The sequence below is a fragment of the Scyliorhinus torazame genome, chromosome 2 (genome assembly GCF_047496885.1).
Source record: "Scyliorhinus torazame isolate Kashiwa2021f chromosome 2, sScyTor2.1, whole genome shotgun sequence".
Classification (NCBI taxonomy): domain Eukaryota; kingdom Metazoa; phylum Chordata; class Chondrichthyes; order Carcharhiniformes; family Scyliorhinidae; genus Scyliorhinus; species Scyliorhinus torazame.
This window is the reverse complement of record NC_092708.1, coordinates 58,410,737-58,431,282: the sequence shown is the minus strand read 5'-3', so window position 1 is coordinate 58,431,282 and position 20,546 is coordinate 58,410,737. Positions and strand designations below refer to the sequence as shown.

The window sequence follows — 20,546 nt, the reverse complement described above, 5'->3', positions numbered from 1 at the left end:
AACAGAGGGAGAACAATTGAGGCGATCCTAGATTGGGTGCTTTTGACGAATGTGATATAAAATAATTACTTTAGAGATATTAGTTAATGTAATGTAAAGATAGGCCAGTCTGATCCTGGTGAGTTCACAGACAAAGGATTTCAGACCGCATGGCAAAGCAAAGGAAGAGGTGTGTCCACCAAAGGAGGAGAAAAGGATGCTTGGTAATAGGGGCCAGAGGAAGGGATTGGAAGTGAGCCAATTAGAGTGTATGGATAGGTCAGGAGGGGTATAGGATGACCTATGGGAATCGTGTATGTGAAACTTGATGCCAGTTGTGTGAGTAGTAGAGATCCCTTTGTTCTACAGACTCACTTGATTCCAGAGGTGTACGAAGCAAGATGTGTTTTGTACCGCTGTGAACTGAGTCAGGCTTGCAAGTCAAATAAAATAACTAATGCTGTACCTGCAAATCCATCTCGACTTTTATTGAGGCCAAACTGACGGGTAAAGAAATTTGGGATTTGTCACTTTTCCACAGAAAAGAATGGAAAGATCATTGAGTAATAAATCAAGATGTTCAGAATGTTAGCTTTGTTTTCATTAATGAAAACCTTATTAGATTCTAATTGGGGAAAATTAGATGTAAAAACGATAAATTTGATGAATTTTAAGTTGGAGCTCGAAATGTTGAATTTAAACTGAAAAAGAACATTTGCTCTTTGGGATTGAACTTTACACTTTGAAGTGACTGGATTGATTTCTGTCTGTCACAATTGATGTATTTCTGGACTTTTTCTGCTCTTGTCTAATGCAATGGCGATGTTTATTCTAAATGTGTGCGTATTTCAACATAGGTTGCAACGCAGAAATGCGAAGAATTTTGAACCAGTCATTTCATTTTTCACCTCTTCCCCATCGTGGAAGATGCAGCTTATTGTGTGGTCTAACAACAGCCTGAAATGTGAAATACAAATGTGCACTCTGTGCTTTCAAAATGAAGCCTCATTCTCCTCTCTGAATTCTCTTCATCCTGCACTTGCAGAATTGACATTTTAAGACATTAAAACTTACTTTTGATTCACTCAATACAGACAGTTGAAATAAAATGTAAGCTCATTTTCCAGAGTCTTTAAGTGTCACAAAGCTGCTTGATAAATGTGCCAATGGACACTGACACTGGGTGAAATATTTCTCGATGAATGATTCTGCTCTTAACGGATATCATGTTCAAATCTATGTAGTGTAACAAGATGCTGGCATTGATCAGACTGAGGCGACGTTTCCCTGCTTCAATTAAATAGATTCCCATAAAGTTGGAATAGCATTCCTTCTTTCTGATTGTGATATGGTGTACTCTGTGATCCATGGAAAAGAATGGCATGTTTCCTGCAGATGATTCCAGAGTACAAAGTCTTAGCTAGTCTCACAATTCCACCCGTCATCCATGGTTCCCTAATCTTGCCCTCATTTTCACAGGGACATGTCTGTCCTGCACTCTAATCAACCTTTCCTGAAAAGACTCCCACATTTCAAATGTGGATTTGAGCTGCTCCCAATCCACATTCCCTAGTGTTGCTAACTTTCTCCTTGGTTCAATTGCTGTTTTATTACCTTTGCTCTTGAGTCGCCAGATATCTTTATGATACCGCCACGAGGTTCAAGTCCAAGTAATGATCAATAACTCAATACACCGATTAGTAAGATTCAAATCAAAGCACATTTATTATACACCGTAATCGCTACTCATGCACAAATTCTACGTCTAAGCTACTTCTACAACTAACAGGCCTATACTTAACTTCGGACTGGCCCACCAGGTCAGGGGAACAAATGGCCTCTCGTTCGGGTTTTGAGTCTGCGGGATTCGAAGTTGGTACGGATTGGTAGCTAGGAGCGCCTAACTCGTAACGAGCATTGAATTAAGACTTACTTCGTTCGGTGGTCACTGCACCGGTCACGGTCAATGTTGGTTCGTGTTGCTGGGTGACCCGGGCAGGACGAAGAGGTGAAGAGAGCGATTTGAACTTGGGGCTTAACTCTTATAGTCCCCAGGGGTTTCCCGCCTTTTGGGGCGGACCCTGTACCTGGTCCCAAGTGATTGGACTTTGTCCCAATCGTTTGGTTCGATTTCTCCAATACTGGAGCGGTTCCCAGATCGATGGGCGGTCTTGAGGTGCTCGTTCACCTCCTTTGTGTTGGCTCCTGCTGGCGTCGAGGGATCTGGCTTTGCTTTGTGTGTCCAAAATGTTACTTATTGTTCCCGGGGATTGCTCATCAGTATGCAGATGGCTGCTACATTGTTACGGTGATGGTCGCTGGGATCGATGTTGTCTGGCCTTTTGCAGAGTTTTTATACACAGCAACCTGCACCTGCCAGTTTCTGTCTTGTTGGCTGAGCTTCCCATCAGCCTTTGGTGTTCGCCATTTTAAATCGGGAGTTGGCCAATTTAGGTGGCTACACACCCTCCTTGTGATCCTAACGCGAAGCGTGAAGGATCACATAACTACGTTGCTTTCCATTCCCTGACCTGGTGAGCACTTCTTTCATGGCCTCCACACTGACCATAACTATGCAAAAATTTTTCAGCTGACAATTCTAAGGGGCGCTATGTCAAACAGGGACATGCATTACAAAACAATAAAAAATGGGAACCTCTAACTATCCTTAATACACTACACTCACTTAAACATTTCATTACTCTAACTTCCTCAACCATACAAACAAAGGCCTGGCAAGCCTCTGTCGACAGAGGGAAGGTCGTGGTCTGTATTAGGGGGCGGGCCTTGTCTGCGTACCGGGGGACCCACTGGGCGTAGTATGAAAAAAACCCCAGGCAGCGTTTCAGGGCTTTTGAGCAGTGCGGGAGGGGAAATTCCATGAGGGCGCGCATACGTTCGGGGTCGGGGCCTATTATCCCATTGCGCACTACGTAGCCCAGAATGGCTAGCCGGTTGGTGCTAAAAACGCACTTGTCCTCGTTGTACGTGAGGTTCAAGGCTTTGGCGGTCTGAAGGAATTTTTGGAGGTTGGCGTCGTGGTCCTGCTGGTCGTGGCCACAGATGGTTACATTGTCGAGATACGGGAACGTGGCCCGCAACCCATGTTGATCAACCATTCGGTCCATCTCCCGTTGGAAGACCGAGACCCCGTTTGTGACGCCAAATGGGACCCTTAGGAAATGGTATAATCGCCCGTCTGCCTCGAAGGCTGTGTACTTGCGGTCACTTGGGTGGATGGGGAGCTGATGGTAGGCGGACTTGAGGTCCACGGTGGAGAAGACTTTATATTGGGCAATCCGATTGACCATGTCGGATATGCGGGGGAGAGGGTACGCGTCTAGTTGTGTGTACCTGTTGATGGTCTGGCTATAGTCTATGACCATCCTTTGTTTCTCCCCTGTCTTCACTACTACCACCTGTGCTCTCCAGGGACTATTGCTGGCCTGGATTATGCCTTCCTTTAGTAGCCGCTGGACTTCGGACCGAATGAAGGTCCGGTCCTGGGCGCTGTACCGTCTGCTCCTAGTGGCGACGGGTTTGCAATCCGGGGTGAGGTTCGCAAACAAGGATGGGGGTTGCACCTTGAGGGTTGCGAGGCCGCAGATAGTGAGTGGGGGTATTGGGCCGCCGAATTTGAACGTAAGGCTCTGTAGATTGCACTGGAAATCTAATCCCAGTAATGTGGGGGCGCAGAGTTGGGGAAGGACGTGTAGTTTGTAGTTTTTGAACTCCCTCCCCTGCACCGTTAGGGTAACTATGCAGAAACCTTGGATCTGTACGGAGTGGGATCCTGCAGCTAGGGAAATCTTTTGTGCGCTGGGATAGGTGGTTAAGGAACAGCGTCTTACCGTGTCGGGGTGGATAAAGCTCTCCGTGCTCCCGGAGTCGACTAGGCATGGTGTCTCATGCCCGTTTATTAGCACCGTTGTCGTCGTCGTCTGGAGTGTCCGGGGCCGAGCTTGATCGAGCGTAATTGAAGCGAGATGTGGTTGTAGTAGTGGAGCGTCTTCCTCGAACCCTGTGGAGCTGTCGACACTGGGGTCCGTTGTTGCCGTCCAAGATGGCGTCGGGGATGAACAAAATGGCTGCCCCCATACATCGCACATGGCTGGGGGGGTCACAAGATGGTGGCAGGGGTGGACAAAATAGCCGCCCCCACGCGTCGTACAGGTCTGGGGTGGTCCAAGGTGGCGGCACCCTTCTTCCCCTCGTGGTGGCCGGGACCCAAAATGGCGGCGTCTGCGGGTCGCACATGGGGCGCTGGGGGGGTGGGGAGCGTTAGGACCGCGCGGGGCTCCCTCATCTCTGTGGACAGCGGTGGTCGGGACCCAAATTGGTAGCGCCGGCGGGTCATACGTGGGGACGGGGGGGGGGGAGTTGGGGAGCGTAAGCGGCGTGCAGGGCTCCCTGTTCTCCCGGGACCGCGGTGGTCGGGACCCAGAGCGGCTGTGCCTGCGGGTCGTACATGGGGCGCTGGGGGGGGTTGGGGAGCGTAAACGGCTTGCAGGGCTCCCTGTTCTACCGGGACAGCGGCGACCTCGTGGGACCGGCACACAACCGCGAAATGGCCCTTTTTCCCGCAGCGCTTGCAGATTGCTGTGCGGGCCGGGCAGCGCTGCCGGTGGTGTTTCGCCTGGCCGCAGAAATAGCAGCGGGCGCCCCCGGTGCGACTTGGCGTTTGGACCGCGCAAGCCTGTGGGGTGTCCGGGGGGGGGGTGGGTTTGTCGCGACGGGTACGTACGGAGCCCAATGGGCTGCCGCGCGGTCGGGGCCGTAGGCGCGGGTATTACGCGCGGCCACCTCTAGGGAGGCTGCTAGGGCCCGTGCCTCTGAGAGTCCTAGCGACTCTCTTTCTAGAAGTCTTTGGCGGATTTGGGAGGAATTCATACCTGCCACAAAAACATCGCGCATTAACATGTCCGTGTGTTCATTTGCGTTCACCGAAGGGCAGCTGCAGGCTCGTCCCAAAATCAGCAGCGCGGCGTAGAATTCGTCCATCGATTCTCTGGGAGCTTGCCGTCTCGTCGCGAGCTGGTAGCGAGCGTAGATTTGGTTAACTGGGCGGACATAGAGACTTTTCAGTGCTGCGAACGCCGTCTGGAAATCCTCCGCGTCTTTGATGAGGGAGAAAATCTCCGTGCTTCACCTCGAGTGCAGGACCTGTAGTTTTTGGTCTTCTGTGACCCGGCCGGTGGCCGTTCTGAGGTAGGCCTCAAAACAAGTCTGCCAGTGCTTGAAGGCTGCTGCCGCGTTCACTGCGTGGGGGCTGATCCTCAGGCATTCCGGGATGATCCTGAGCTCCATAGTCCTTTTTAGGCACGCTTAATAAACTGTAGCGCACAAAGACTCCGTGAGACGAATAGAGTGAAGTCGATGAGGCTTTATTAAGCGTGTCTGTTCACCCGCAGCTCGATAGTAGAATGACCTGCGGGGGAGGACTCCGGCTTCTTATACTCCGCCTTCAGGGCGGAGCTAGAGGTCAACGGCCAACCAGGACCCGGGATCTGTCAGCCAATGACATTAGGGCTTCCAGTCCCACATGACCCCTAATACATACTACCACAAGTATTTATTGCTGTATATAATAAATGATCGTTGATTTAACATTTACTAAGCGGTGTGCTGCATTATTAATCATTACTGGAGCTTGAACCACGTGGCGGTATCAGAAAGATACCTGGCGACCCATGAGCAAAGGTGACAGAATTAGAGCTAATAAAACTAAGGCTAATAAGAGCAACAATATGATCCTATATACCAGGGTGCGAGCGTGGTAGGCTCTCCTTCTTCATTTTCTTAGATGCATAGTCTGCACGATGCAGCAGAGTATCGCCAATACCAATAAGGATTCTATTACGTAGGACAGGGAGTACCAGGTTATAAACCTGGCACACCAAGATGGTGCGGTGTCACTGGTGACTGGGCTCTGGGTACTGTGGGGAAGTGAATCATTAACGGCTGGGGGGCTTGAGGTCATGGGGTGCGCGTTCACGCGCAACCAAATGTCCATTATCACGATGCACAATCCGGAGGATGTCCTCATGGTGCGTCTTCTTTCACTTCTCTTCTCTTCTCCTCTCTTCTCCGGTCCTGGAGCTTCTGGAGTTCTGTGGAATCAAGCATAGTGTTTGTAACTATCTCATTTAATATGTTTAATCTCGTACGATAGTCTGCCTGTTCTTTAGTGCTAATTACTCCCTTTATAATTGGTCACTATTTGTGACTCCCTCATTTCTTTTTCCAAAAAACGAAATTTTGGGACAAGACACACTTTCAAATAATGAACCAGTGCGAGCCGTCTCGCAGACTGTGCGGTTTACCATCCAAATGTTTCAGGATGTAAATAGCATATGGTTGGTAACCTAAGGGTTACCTGAAACAAAACAAAACTTTTTGAACTAAAACTTTCCAAAATGAGGTGCGTATGGGCCGCGACGGGTAAGAGTTGGCTGGAGTCCTCGGGTAGGATGGCTACCAATGCGGTGTCTCCCCTACCCGAGCGTAGTTGCCTGGTATGGAGGGCATAAGCTATGAGGAGCGATTGAATAAACTCGGTTTGTTCTCACTGGAACGAAGGAGGTTGAGGGGAGACCTGATAGAGGTCTACAAAATTATGAGGGGCATAGACAGAGTGGAGAGTCAGTGGCTTTTCCCCAGGGTAGAGGGGTCAATTACTAGGGGGCATAGGTTTAAGGTGAGAGGGGCAAGGTTTAGAGTAGATGTACGAGGCAAGTTTTTTACGCAGAGGGTAGTGGGTGCCTGGAACTCGCTACCGGAGGAGGTAGTGGAAGCAGGGACGATAGGGACATTTAAGGGGCATCTTGACAAATATATGAATAGGATGGGAATAGAAGGATACGGACCCAGGAAGTGTAGAAGATTGTAGTTTAGTCGGGCAGCATGGTCGGCACGGGCTTGGAGGGCCGAAGGGCCTGTTCCTGTGCTGTACATTTCTTTGTTCTTTGTTCTTTGTAGTTCCCAGGCAGGGCGGGTCCCAAGCCGTTTCTCCACTGCCTGAGCAACCGACAAGAGCGGGCAAGAAATGTAGTCATCGTGGGGAGGGCTGCTGTATTGGTTCTACCTTCGAACCAGAAGGGCAGTTACGAACGGGCATCTGTCGACAGACGAGTTGCTCTGAACTGGCGTCTGGGACAGTGGCAAGTCTCTGTGGGCAAGTCCTCAGAGGTTTCTGCTGAAAGGGCGTGCCGTGGAAAAAAAATGTTTCCGGTCTGACATACAACATTTAACAAACAGTACAAACAACATAAAACATGCTGCAGGTTCCATCAAAAAGGACACCGTTTCTCCCAAGCGGTTCCTTTAAAGCATCATCTGGACACCTCAGTTATCGGTTGCGAACAGGGCCGCAAAGGGGTTCTCGTTTTGGGAGTCAGACTCAAGGTCGTCATCTTCTCCCGGGTGCCAAACTCTTGAATGTATTAAGGGTGATAGGGCTGCATGGTGTGATTTGGGGTCGCTCTCGTCGTTTCGGACGAGTCTGTATGAGTTGTCTCTGTGCCAATAGGTGGTGTCTAGTTGTGTGGGGACGGAATCGGGGTGGTCAGTGTAGGTCGGTGGTCGGTGGTGGGATTTGTTTAGGAAAGTGATCATGAAGGGATCACTCGGATCGTAGTCAGATTCGCTGGGTGTGGGTCCTGTTTCATGGGGATAGTAGGGGGGCATGCTGTGGCTATCGTCCGAGTCACAGTCGCTGTCTCTGCTGCTGCAGTCGGTGGACATTCCGGGGCAGAGTGTATATTTCGGGGGTGGAGTCGAGTTCGAGTCCGTGGCTGGGCTGGACATGTTGGGGGATGGTAGGGTTACGTTGGCTGTGGGCGGGGTGTGGTGTGCTGTGCGAGCATGACGTGGTGTGAGTGGTTAGACTGTGTTCCATATGCCTTCAGCTGGTTGATATAGAACCACGTAGTCTTACCGTTGGGATACTTTATCTTGTATACAGAAGGGCTTACTTTGTCCTCAATGGAGTACGGACCCGAGTACTTTGGTGACAGGAATGTGCTGGCGTTGTACACTGTAGCCAGTTAAAATGGATAACTCCCGATTAGAATGGCCAAACCCCGATTTAAAATGGCGAACGGAAGAGGCTGATGGGAAAATCAGTCAACAGGGCTCAAACAGGCAGCTGCAGGTAAAACTGTGTATTCGCCTCTGGGGAGGCCAGACAGAATCGATACCTGGGGCGTCATTCTCCGACCCCCCGCCGGGTCGGAGAATGGCCGTTCGCCGCCGTGAATCCCGCCCCTGCCCCCGCCGAAGTCTCCGGTACCGGAGATTGGGCGGGGGCGGGAATTGGGCCGCGCCGGTCGGCGGGACCCCCCACTCAATTCTCCGGCCCGGATGGGCCGAAGTCCCGCCCAGAAATTGCCTGTCCCGCCGGCGTAAATCAAAGCTGGTATTTACCGGCGGGACCAGGCGGCGTGGGCGGGCTCCGGGGTCCTGGGGGGGGGCGCGGGGTGATCTGGCCCCGGGGGGTGCCCCCACGGTGGCCTGGCCCGCGATCGGGGCCCACCGATCTGCGGGCAGGCCTGTGCCGTGGGGGCACTCTTTCCCTTCCGCCTCCGCCACGACCATGGCGGAGGCGGAAGAGACTCTCCCCACTGCGCATGCGCGGGAAGCTGTCGGCGGCCGCTGCGCTCCCGCGCATGCGCCGCATTTCCGCGCCAGCTGGCGGGGCAACAAATGCCATTTCCGCCAGCTGGCGGGGCAACAAACGCCATTTCCGCCAGCTGGCGGGGCGGAAATCCCTCCGCCGCCGGCCTAGCCCCTCAATGTTGGGGCTCGGCCCCCAAAGATGCGGAGCATTCCGCACCTTTGGGCCGGCGCGATGCCCGTCTGATTGGCGCCGTTTTTGGTGCCAGTCGGCGGACATCGCGCCATTGGGGGAGAATTTCACCCCTGAAGCCATCAGCATAACAACACACCAGCCATCTGAATATTAAGTAGCAATCCCCAGGAACAATGTGCAACAAATTAGACACACAAAGCCAACCCAGACCTTTCGGCGCCTGCAGGAGCCTACACAAAGAGAGTTGAACGAAGTCCAATCTCTTGGAACCAGGTACAGGGTCCGCCCCGAAAGGCGGGAAGCCCCTGGGGACTATAAGAATAGAGTCCAAGTTCAAATCGACCCTTCTTCTCTTCTCTCCATCCTTCGAGACCCTTCTGCTGACCTTCTGCAACAGCCGCTAAAATCGTAAGTCTTACTTCAACGCTCGCTACGAGATAGGCATCGACCTGTACCAGCTGTGAATCCTGCAGGCTCAGAACCCATACGAAAGGCCATTCATTTCCCTGACCTGGTGGGCCATTTCCAAAGTTAAGTATTGGCCTGTTAGTTGTAGGAGTACCTTAGAAGTAGAATTAATGTATAAGTATTGATTACGGTATATAATAAATGTGCGTTGATTTAACTCTTACTAAGCGGTGTGTTGGATTATTGATCACTACTCGGACTTGAACCACGTGGCGATATCAGAAAGATACCTGGCGACACTCAAGAGAAAAGGTGATAGAACAAGAGCAATTAAACGAAGGCTAAAATGAGCAACAATACGGAGAGCATGACTTGCTGTCCTATACTGTACTCAGTCGCATGCACTGTCTTGTCGAAACAAGCCTTGCTCTGTTTCTTTCATGTGCCCAATTTCACTGCGGCTGATAGCTGAGCCGTTTTAACATTCTCCACTAATAGTTTGACTGCGTTCTCATGTGTGAGGGCCGTCACCTCGGGGCTGGTCAAGTCTAAACCTAATGGGGGCAGCACGGTAGCATTGTGGATAGCACAATTGCTTCACAGCTCCAGGGTCCCAGGTTCGATTCCGGCTTGGGTCACTATCTGTGCTGAGTCTGCACATCCCCCCGTGTGTACGTGGGTTTCCTCCTGGTGCTCCGGTTTCCTCCCACAGTCCAAAGATGTGCAGGTTTGGTGGATTGGCCATGATAAATTGCCCTTAGTATCTAAAATTGCCCATAGTGTTGGGTGGGGTTACTGGGTTATGGGGATAGAGTGGAGGTGTTGACCTTGGGTAGGGTGCTCTTTGCAAGAGCCGGTGCAGACTCGATGGGCTGAATGGCCTCCTTCTGCACTGTAAATTCTGTGAAATTCTATGATAATAAAAATTCTGTGCCTTTCATGGGGCGTCCGGTCATGAGGGTGTGTGGGGTGTAACCTGTGGAAGTTGAAATTGTATTACGCAAAAACATCAGCGCAAAAGGGAGGACTGAGTCCCAAGTGGTGTTGTTTCGCTGGACCATTTTTCTGAGGGTTGATTTTAGGGTCCCATTCATGCGCTCGACGGTACCACTCGACTGTGGGTGGTATGCTATGTGGAATTTTTGGGTGATGCCAAATATCGTGAGGACGTTCTGCATGACACGTCCCGTAAAATAGCCAAATATCGTGAGGACGTTCTGCATGACACGTCCCGTAAAATTCAATGCTGCGGGGGAGTCCCCATCTTGTCAAGATGTGGTGGGTCAAAATCTTGGCTGTGGTTTTCGCAGTGTTTGTTCTGGCTGGGAATGCTTCCACCCAGTTTGTAAACGTGACTATCACCACGAGTACATATTTATAACCATTCCTGCAAGGGGGCAATGGTCCTGTAAAATCAATCTGGAGGTTAGTCCAGGGGCCATTAACGGGTTGGGTGTGGCTAAGCTCAGCCTTTTTGGCATATCTGTCCGGATTATTCTGGGCACAGATAAGACAATTCTCGATGTAGTGATTTACATCATCCTTTAAATTTGGCCACCAACAAAGCTGCTTGAGGTGGGCTGTAGTGGGATCGATTCCCAGATGTCCATGACCGTCATGGAATAAACAAATCAGTTAATTCCTGTCCTGTTCAGGAACCACATAAAGGGTGTCTTTTAACACCACACCGTCATGTGTGGTCAGAGCATTTTTAAACCTCTCATAGGGAGCTGGATATTTTCCTTTTAAAATCTCCCTCAGATTGCTGTCCTGCTTCTGGGTCTCCAGTAGATCCTCGATCCTAGTCTGCCAGACCTGAACTGCATTCACTGGTGCGCTTTCGGGGGGTGTCCAAAAATATCCGTGTCTGGAACCTGCTTTAGCCAGTGCGTCGGCTTTCACATTTCCAGGGGGGGAGGAACGATGATGACTTCGAACTTTGACTACCCCAAAAGTCCTGTTCTGTGTTCTCTCTAAAATGTGACGGAGCAATGGGGCTGAGCGGAGGGGTTTCCCGTCTGCGGAAACAAATCCTCTTGCTTTCCACAGGAGCAGGAATCCGTGAGGCTGTTGCAGACATAGAGGCTGTCTGAGTATACGTCTGCTGGGCTGGGGAAGGAATCTGGGTGTTCCACTATATATGCGATGGCCGCGAGCTCTGCTGCCTGCGCGCCTAAGTGGCCTGGAAGTTTGAATGATATTTCGTCTAGGGCACGTCCCTGCGCATCCTCGACATATATACTGCAACCTGTTATGCGCTTCCCATCTAATACTGTGGAAGATCCATCCACATATATCCTTATGGGCTCACACGCATCTGTGTGCTGGGAGCTCTGGGTTGAACTACCTATCTTTCTGGGGGGTGTTTTAGCGATAAAGTGGCCTGTGTTGTGGTGTGGAGAGATAATTTTACATTCATGGGGGGTTCCGGGGTACTGTAAGTTATCGGCTAAAAAGGTGTGCGTCTTTGTCCGTTTCACAGTGATGTCCTGTCCCTGCAAGAGAAGGGTCCATCTAGCTGCTCTAATCTGGCTTACTGTACCGTCCTTGAGTCGTCCGTCCAGTAAAGGTTGGGTGGGGGTGTGTTCGGTGAGAATTGTGATGGGGTTCAGTCCGGTAATATATAAAAAATACTGAACTGCCCAAAATACTGCGAGCAGGTGCCTCTCACAGGCTGAAAATCCCTGCTCCACAGCATCTAAAATTCTGGAGGCGTAAGCTACGGGCCTTAACTGGTCGTGCCGTTCCTGGAGGAGTACGGCCGAAAGGGTGCGGTCTGTGGTTGCTACCTCTATAGCGTAAGGGGAAAGCGGGTCTGGAACTTGTAGCGCGGCGGCTGCTATGAGTGATTGCTTCAACGCATTCACAGCATCCGTATGCTGCGGAAGCCATTCCCAGGGGGCTCCTTTCTTTAGGAGGTCTGAGAGAGGTGCTGCCTTGCTGGCGAAACCGTCAATGTAGTTTCGGCAGTAGCCAACCAGTCCTAAAAACGACCGGAGGGCTGAAACGTTCTGGGGAAGGGGCAATTTAGCAATCGAGTCAATCCTTTTATGCTCAATCTCGCGTTTACCATGTGTGATAATTGTTCCCAAATATATCACCTTATCTTCCAAAATCTGGGCCTTTTTGGGGTTGACTTTACAACCGATTGAGTGTAAGAGTTCCAGGAGTTCGGACAGAAGCTAATGTGCTCTTCCTTGGTGTCTGTCTGCAGTAGTAGGTCGTCTACGTACTGGACCAGACATTCGGGGCGAGAGAATTTGTCTAAACCATTTGCCAGCTGTCGGTGGAAAATGGAGGGGGAGTTGTGGAATCCTTGTGGCAGGCATGTCCACGTGTACTGCTGATTTTTAAAGGTGAAGGTAAATTTGTACTGGCACGCCTTTGCCAATGGAATGGACCAGAATCCATTACTGACATCCAAAACCGTAAAGAATCGGGAATTGAGTCCCTGCTTGAGCATGGTCTTGGGACTTGTTGCTATTGTGGGGGCTGCTGCGGGGGTGATTTTGTTGAGTTCCCGGTAATCGATGGTCAGTCGCCATGATCCATCGGGCTTTCTCACTGGCCAAATCGGGGCATTATTAGTGGAGGCTACTGATCTAAGTACTCCCTGCTCTAATAAGCTTTCTATTACCTTTGAGATTTCTCCCTCTGCCTCTTGGGGAAATCCATATTGCTTTTGGGGTCTGGGATCAGGTTCTGTGATCTGTACGGAGCCAATCATCCGGCCACAGTCGTGTTTGTGCTGCCCTATTCTTTTGCAGAACTGCCCTAGCCTGCTTGTCCGTACGAAGCGTGGTCGGGTTGAACCAAAATTCGCCTACTGCGCTAATTTTGTTCATGTATTCCCCTGTGTTGAGCGTTGCGGGGGCTCTTGCAGACTTTGCCATCTTCCAGACACATTGGTTGACTGGATCAAATGATAAGTTGTGGGATTCATGAAATCGATTCCCAGAATGTGTTCTGCTGTGTGGGGCAGGTCAACTAAAACTACGGGGTGCTTGGTGGTGATGGTACCGATTTGAATGGGTACAGGGGCTGTGATGTGTCCCTGTTGTGAGTGGCCTGTAAAGCTGCTGAGGGTGATAGTGGCTGTAGTGGGCCACGTGTCCTTTTGGAACATGGTGGAGGAATTTATTGTGGTGCGGGACCCTCCTGTGTCCCAAAGAAATTCGATGGGCTGTCCCCGAATTTTCGCTGCAACTACCGGTCGTCTGGACCTATCCCAAAGGGTGTCGCAGACCCAACTGGGGGAGCCCGAACACCGTTAGTCCGTTCCGGTCAGGTCCGTCTGATCTGAACGGGCGCTAACACTATGAATGGGCTCTGTCTTCTTCTTACTCAGAGTGCCTGTCTGCTGAACTCTCTGTGGCTTTCTAGGGGCATTGCTCTCTCTTGCGAAGTGTCCCAACTGTCCACAGTTGTAACACTCCTGTGACTTGGGTGGGGGGCTGTTCTTTCCCTCATTCATCCATGCGGGGTTCTGGTGTGTTGTCTTTACTGCCTGCATATCTGCGCCGGCCTGCTTTTCCTCGGGATTTTTGACTGCGGGTTTGCTTTGTATAGATTGCTCCCAAGCGCAGGACAATCTTTTCACTACCCACTTCTCGTTATGGGCCTCCTCTGAGGGATCATAACTCGCGCAAGCTTTCTGTCCTGTTTCTGTGGCATGGGAGATAAGGGTGCGGGTCCATTTGGCCATGGTGTCTGGGGACAAATGGGCGCGGTCTAAGTCTCCAAAGACTGCTGCAAAGTGGATCCACAGGCGTCCAGCAAACGCTGTGGGGTGCTCGGCTTTCTTTTGCCTGCATTTGTTGAGGCCATCTACGGGGTCACCCCGGTTATACCCGATCGCATCCAGGATCGCGGTATGCATTTCTGCAAGGGTGCCTACTCCTAATGGGTCTGGAAGGGCTGCTGCGACTGAAGGGTCTAAACTTAAAACTGTGAGCTTTACATGCTCTCGCTAATCCAGGCCGTACATGGTCGCCTGATGCTTTACTGTGGCAAAGAAATGGTGGGGGTCTGAGGTGGGGAGGAACGGTGTGATCTTATCGCACGCGTCCCGTAATTGGGTCACTGTTAAGGGTAGTATAGAAATTCCGTATCGACCACTATGGCTGTGCGGCGGGTGGTTACCGGGTTCATTGGAGTGTGAACTATCTGCTCTGTGGGGGGGTTGGGGCACTTTCCTCTTTTGTGGCTTTCCCTGCGCACATGTTCCCTGAACATATCTCTGCGCTGTTTCGTTTAATTCTTCCCAATCTGGGCTGTCTTCCTCATCTAACTTTGCTCCAAAGGTTTCCTGGAATCCTTTCTGAACTGAAAGCAGCGATTGCAGCTCTGCAATCTGCTTCCGGCGCTTTGCGTGATCTAGCGTGCTTTGTCTTTGCTCTGTGGTGGCAGCATGGAGTGCTCTTAACGCTGCCTTTAGGTCGCTGCGCTGTCTCTGCAATGCTTCTACCTGCTTTTCTGTTTCTTCACGTACCAGGACTGCACGTTGCGTGTCCTGATAGGCCTTTTCACATTGAGACTGGAAGCTTCTTAAGTGCGCCAGACAAGACTGGTGTGCCCTTTTGGCATCCTCATTCCTATTTCTTAGCTCTACCCATATTGCCTCAGTGCTCGAATCCTCCAACGTGCCCTCCTTAATCATAGCTGTGATATCATCTCTGACCAGTAATGCAACTCCTCCACCCCTTTTACATCCCTCTCTATCCCTCCTGAAACATCTATACCCTGGGATATTTAGTTGCCAGTCTTGCCCTTCCCTCAACCAAGTCTCCGTAATACCAATAACATCATATTCCCAGGTACTAATCCAAGCCCTAAGTTCACCTGCCTTACCTGCTACACTTCTCGCATTGAAACAAATGCACCTCAGACCACCTGTCCCTTTGTGTTCATCATCTCTTCCCTGTCTACTCTTCCCCTTAGTCACATTGAGTTTATTATCTAGTACCTTAATGGCTTTAGTTGCTGCCTCTTTACTGACCTCTAACATCCTAATCTGATTCCCATCCCCCTGCCACATTAGTTCAAAACCTCCCCAACAGTGTGAGCAAAAGTACCCCCTTGGAAATTGGTTCCAGTCCTGCCCAGGTGTAGACCATCCAATTTGTAATGGTCCCACCACCCCCAGAACCGGTTCCAATGTCCCAAAAATCTGAACCCCTCCCTCCTGCACCATCCCTCAAGCCACGTATTCATTCTGACTATTCTTGAATTTCTACTCTGACTGTCTCGTGGCACTGGTAGCAATCCTGAGATTACTACCTTTGAGGTCCTACTTTTTAACTTATCTCCAAACTCCCGAAATTCTAATTGTAGGACCTCATCCCGTTTTTTACCTATATCGTTGGTGCCTATATGCACCACGACAACTGGCTGTTCACCTTCCCCCTTCAGTATGTCCTGCAGCCGATCGGAGACATCCCTGACCCGTGCACCCGTGAGGCAACATACCATTCGGGAGTCTCGTTTTCGACTACAGAAACGCCTGTCTACTCCCCTTCCGATTGAATCCCCTATGACTATAGCCCTGCCAGTCTTTTTCCCGCCCTTCTGTGCAGCAGAGCCAGCCACGGTGCCACGAGACTGTCTACTACTGCCTTCCCCTGGTGAGTCATCTCCCCCAACAGTATCCAAAACGGTATATCTGTTTTGGAGGGAGATGACCGCAGGGGGCACCTGCACTGCCTTCCTGTTTTTTCTCTGCCTTTTGGTCACCCATTCCCTGTCTCCCTCACCAACCCTAATCTGCGGTGTGACCAACTCATTGAACGTGCTATCTACGACCTCCTCAGCATCGCGGATGCTCCAAAGTGAGTCCATCCGCAGCTCCAGAGCCATCATACGGTCTAACAGGAGCTGCAGCTCGACACACTTCCCGCACATGAAGGAGTCAGGGGCATCGACCGCGTCCCTGAACTCCCACATTGAGCACGAGTTGCATAACACGGGTCTGGGATCTCCTGCTATTTTTACACTTTACCTTAACTGATTACAAATATAATATCAAATAATGAATAAGTGAAAGGAATAAGGATTTTACTTACCAATCACAATACTTACCAACCCACGAAGAGTTAAATTTCTCCCAGCTACTTACCTTCCTGACAGACCCCTGGCCACTGCTCCCGCCGAAAATCTGAAGGCCGCTTCTCCTGCAAGGTAAGTTTTTAAAGGGTAAACTTATCTTCCCGACAGACCGCTGGCCACTGCTCCCGCCGAAAATCTGAAGCTATAACTTGCGAATAAAATAAAAATAAAAGAGAGAGCCCCCCTGATATTCACTCACCCCCTTAGGTTAGAGGAGGTGGAAGGGTGGGAGACACTACAAGTGAAGTGTCTCGGGTTCAGCAACCACCCAACTTAAATAGAGGTAAAAATCAAATACATATCGGCACCTACCTGATTCCCAAGCTGCACTCCGGCACCCTCTCTCTCTCTACAACTACCGGAAATGAAGGCCACTGGAACCTGGGGGCAAGTTTAAACACCTACCTGAATCCCAAGCTGCACTCGCTGCGCTCCGGCTCCCTCTCTCTCTCCCGCTCCCCATAATGAAGGCCGCTGGAACCTGGGGGCAAGTTTAAACACCTACCTGAATCCCAAGCTGCACTTGCTGCGCTCCAGCTCCCTCTTTCTCTCCCGCTCCCAGAAATGAAGGCCGCTGGAACGTGGGGGCAAGTTTAATCACCTACCTGAATCCCAAGCTGCACTCGCTGCGCTCCGGCTCCCTCTCTCCCGCTCCCGAAAATGAAGACCGCTGGAACCTGGGGGCAAGTTTAAGCACCTAGTTCAGTCTGATCACAGAGTCCCTTGTAATTCTCCAACACAGTGGCATTGGTTATCACAGCTTTCAGGCAGTCAAATGCCTGTTGAAAGTCCGTTGTCCATTGAAATTTTCGATGTTTATTCAGCAAGTCCATCAGTGGAGCAATTACACGATAAAACCTTTGCACAAATGTTCGATCAAATCGACTCATGCCAAGAAATCGCATTATTTCCCTTCGTCTTGAGGATATCGGAAGCTCCTCAAGGAAAGTGACTTGGGCTTTTCCAAATTCCATGTTGGCTAGGTTTATCACAAAACCCGCCTCCTGAAGTCGACCGAATAACTCCATCAGATGTTTCAAATGTTCTGTCCATGTCTGGCTGAAAATTAACAGATCGTCGATGTATACCGCACAATTGGGTAATCCTAAAACAACTTTGTTAGTTAACCATTGAAATGTGGCTGGTGCGTTTTTCATGCCAAATGGCATAACTTTGAATTGGTATATACCATCTGGAGTCACAAAAGCTGAAATCTCCTTCGCCCTTTCAGATAAAGGTAGCTGCCAGTAACCTTTAAGTAAATCCAGTTTAGAAATAAAAGCTGATTGTCCCACTTTCTCAATGCAATCCTCCAAACGTGGGATAGGATGAGAGTCCGTTCTTATAACTGCATTAACCTTTCTATGGTCCACACACAACCGTTGGGTACCGTCTGGTTTTGGTACCATCACTATAGGTGAGCTCCATTGGCTGCAACCCACTTAAATTCTGCCATTTTTAAGCATACTCTCAATCTCTTTGTCAACCTGTGCCAATTTTAAAGGGTTAAGTCTGTATGGATGTTGTTTGATTGGAACAGCATTTCCCACATCTACATCATGCATAGCCATTTTAGTACTTCCCAATTTATCTCCACAAACTTGCCCACATGATATCAATAACTCTTTCAGGCCGGTCTGTTTTTCCACTGCAAGGTAACTCAACAATATATCCCAATTTTTAAGAACATCCTCATTTTCCAATTTAATTTGATGTATGTCAAATTCACAGTCATCTGGATTTGGATCGTCACTTTGAGTTGGGATCATTAAAACCTCCTCATGTTTCTCTCCTTCCCTTTCAAAGTACCTTTTAAGCATATTCACATGACACACTCAGTGAGTCTTCCTTCTATCTGGTGTTTTTACCACATAATTCACCTCACTTAATTTCCTTTCAATCTGATAAAGTGCACAAAATCTTGCTTTTAAAGGCGCACTGGTAACAACACAAAAATATTTTCTCCAATGGCAAAACTGCGAACTTTGGAGTTCGTATCCGCTACCCGTTTCATCACATTTTTGCAACTTTTAAATGTTGTCTAGCCAATTCACCTGCTCTATTTAATAGTTCCCGAAAATTTGATGCTTAATCCAATAATGTAATTTCCGATTTCTCACTCACCAATTTTTCCTTAATCAATTTAAGTGGTCCTCTTACCTCATGACCAAAAATTAGTTCAAAAGGACTAAATTTGGTTGACTCATTAGGTACAACCCTAATTGCAAACAGTACGAATGGAATTCCTTTATCCCAATCTTCTGGATAATCTTGACAATAAGCCATCAACATTGTCTTTAATGTCTGAGGCCACCTTTCTAACGCTCCTTGCGATTCTGAATGGTACGCAGTTGATATAAATTGTTTTATTCCTAAGCTATCCATAACTTCTTTGAATAACCTTGAGGTAAAATTTGATCCTTGATCCGATTATATTTCTGTGGGTAGTCCATATCGAGTAAAGAATTTAAGTAAGTCCTCCACAATCTTTTTAGCTGTAATGGATGGATGTTGTTTTATTGGAACAGCATTTCCAAACGTACTGGAATGGCCTTTGGAAACCTAGTAGACACATCCATTATCGTCAAAAGATATTGATTCCTACTTTTTGTTTTAGGAAGCGGTCCTACGCAATCAATTAGGACCCGTGTAAAAGGTTCCTCAAATGCTGGAATGGGTATTAAGGGCGCTGGTTTTATCCCTGCTTGAGGTTTCCCTATCACTTGACATGTGTGACATGATTGACAAAATTTAACTACATCTTTATGTAGTACAGGCCAATAAAAATGTTTCTGGATTTTAGCTTGAGTTTTCCTTATTCCCAAATGACCTGCCACTGGTACCTCATGTGCAACTCGCAACACCTCCTTTCTATACCTGACCGGCAATACTACTTGATGAAATTCTGCCCACTTTTTATTCGCCTGCAGATGTAAAGGTCTCCATTTTCTCATCAATACATCACTTTTCCGGTAATAACACTCTGGTATCCACTCAGATTCCTCTTCCGTGTATGCTTTCTGATACATCCGTTTTATTTCTATATTTTTTTGTTGTAACTCTGCCAATTTTCCTGAACTAAAAATATCCACCTCATCCTCCACCTGTTCTTGTTCTTTTTCAACCATCTGATCAAAAATCGTTTCTAATAATTGCACTTCAACTTCATATTCACTGTCTGATTTCTCCTCTTGTCTTAACCTGTGACTTTGCAACCTTGTCACTACACAATCTGGAAAAATCCCAGGATATTTGTCCTTCAACACTTCAATTGTCTTATTTCCCCCTGGCTTATCCACCACAGTAGGCATCACTCCCACCTGCGATACAGCTATATCATTACCCAAGATAAACTGTATTCCTGGACAAGATAGTTTCTCTATTACTCCTACTACCACTTCACCAGTCTTCACTGGACTTTCCAATCTTACCTTATATAATTGAACACCACTCCTCTCACCCTGAGTTCCACATATTACCACCTTTTCTGGCAACATTCTTCACAAACTACATAACTCCTCATCTCTTACCATTAAAGATTGACTAGCTACGGATCTCTTAAAATTATGACTTCTTTACCTGCTCTTCCTGATACACATGAGTAAACTTTACCCACACAAGTAAATTCTTCAGAGAGATCTGGAACCTTCTCATCAATCACCTCTTGATCAGGCCGTACAATCTTTTGCACCTCCTTCGCTTCACTTGGGCTTTCCTTTACCACTTTCACAAATCCCACTGTATCCTGTTTTACCACATCAGCCTTCCCAGTGATTGTCTTCAACCACCAACACTGTGACTTTACCTGGCCTAGTTTATTACAGTGAAAACATTTGAAATTTTTCATTTCTTTTCCACCCTGAGGTACACTCTCCTTATTATCTCCCATCAGATCACCTTTACCTTTCCCACTTGAGTATTTTGCAGGTCCCCAGTTTCTATCCCTCACCGGCTGAAACTGATGTCGGAAACCAATCTTTGATTTATGAACTAATTCATAATCACCTGCCATTTCTGCTGCCAGCCTCGCAGTTTTAACCCTCTGCTCTTCCACATGAGTTCTCACTACATCAGGAATTGAATTGAATTTTTAAACTCCTCCAAAAGTATAATTTCTCTGAGAGCTTCATACGCTTGGTCTATTTTCAAAGCCCTTATCCACCTATCAAAATTACTCTGTTTGAGCATTTCAAACTCCATGTATGTTTGACCAAATTCTTTCCTTAAATTTCCAAACCTCTGTCTG

General features: G+C 48.8%; 1 protein-coding gene across 5 annotated transcripts in view; it reads left to right on the top strand.

The window, feature by feature from the left end:
- The window catches only part of kynu (kynureninase), a 288,595-nt gene that overhangs the window by 76,107 nt on the left and 191,942 nt on the right, over positions 1-20,546 (top strand). The gene's annotated exons all lie outside the window — the stretch shown is intronic.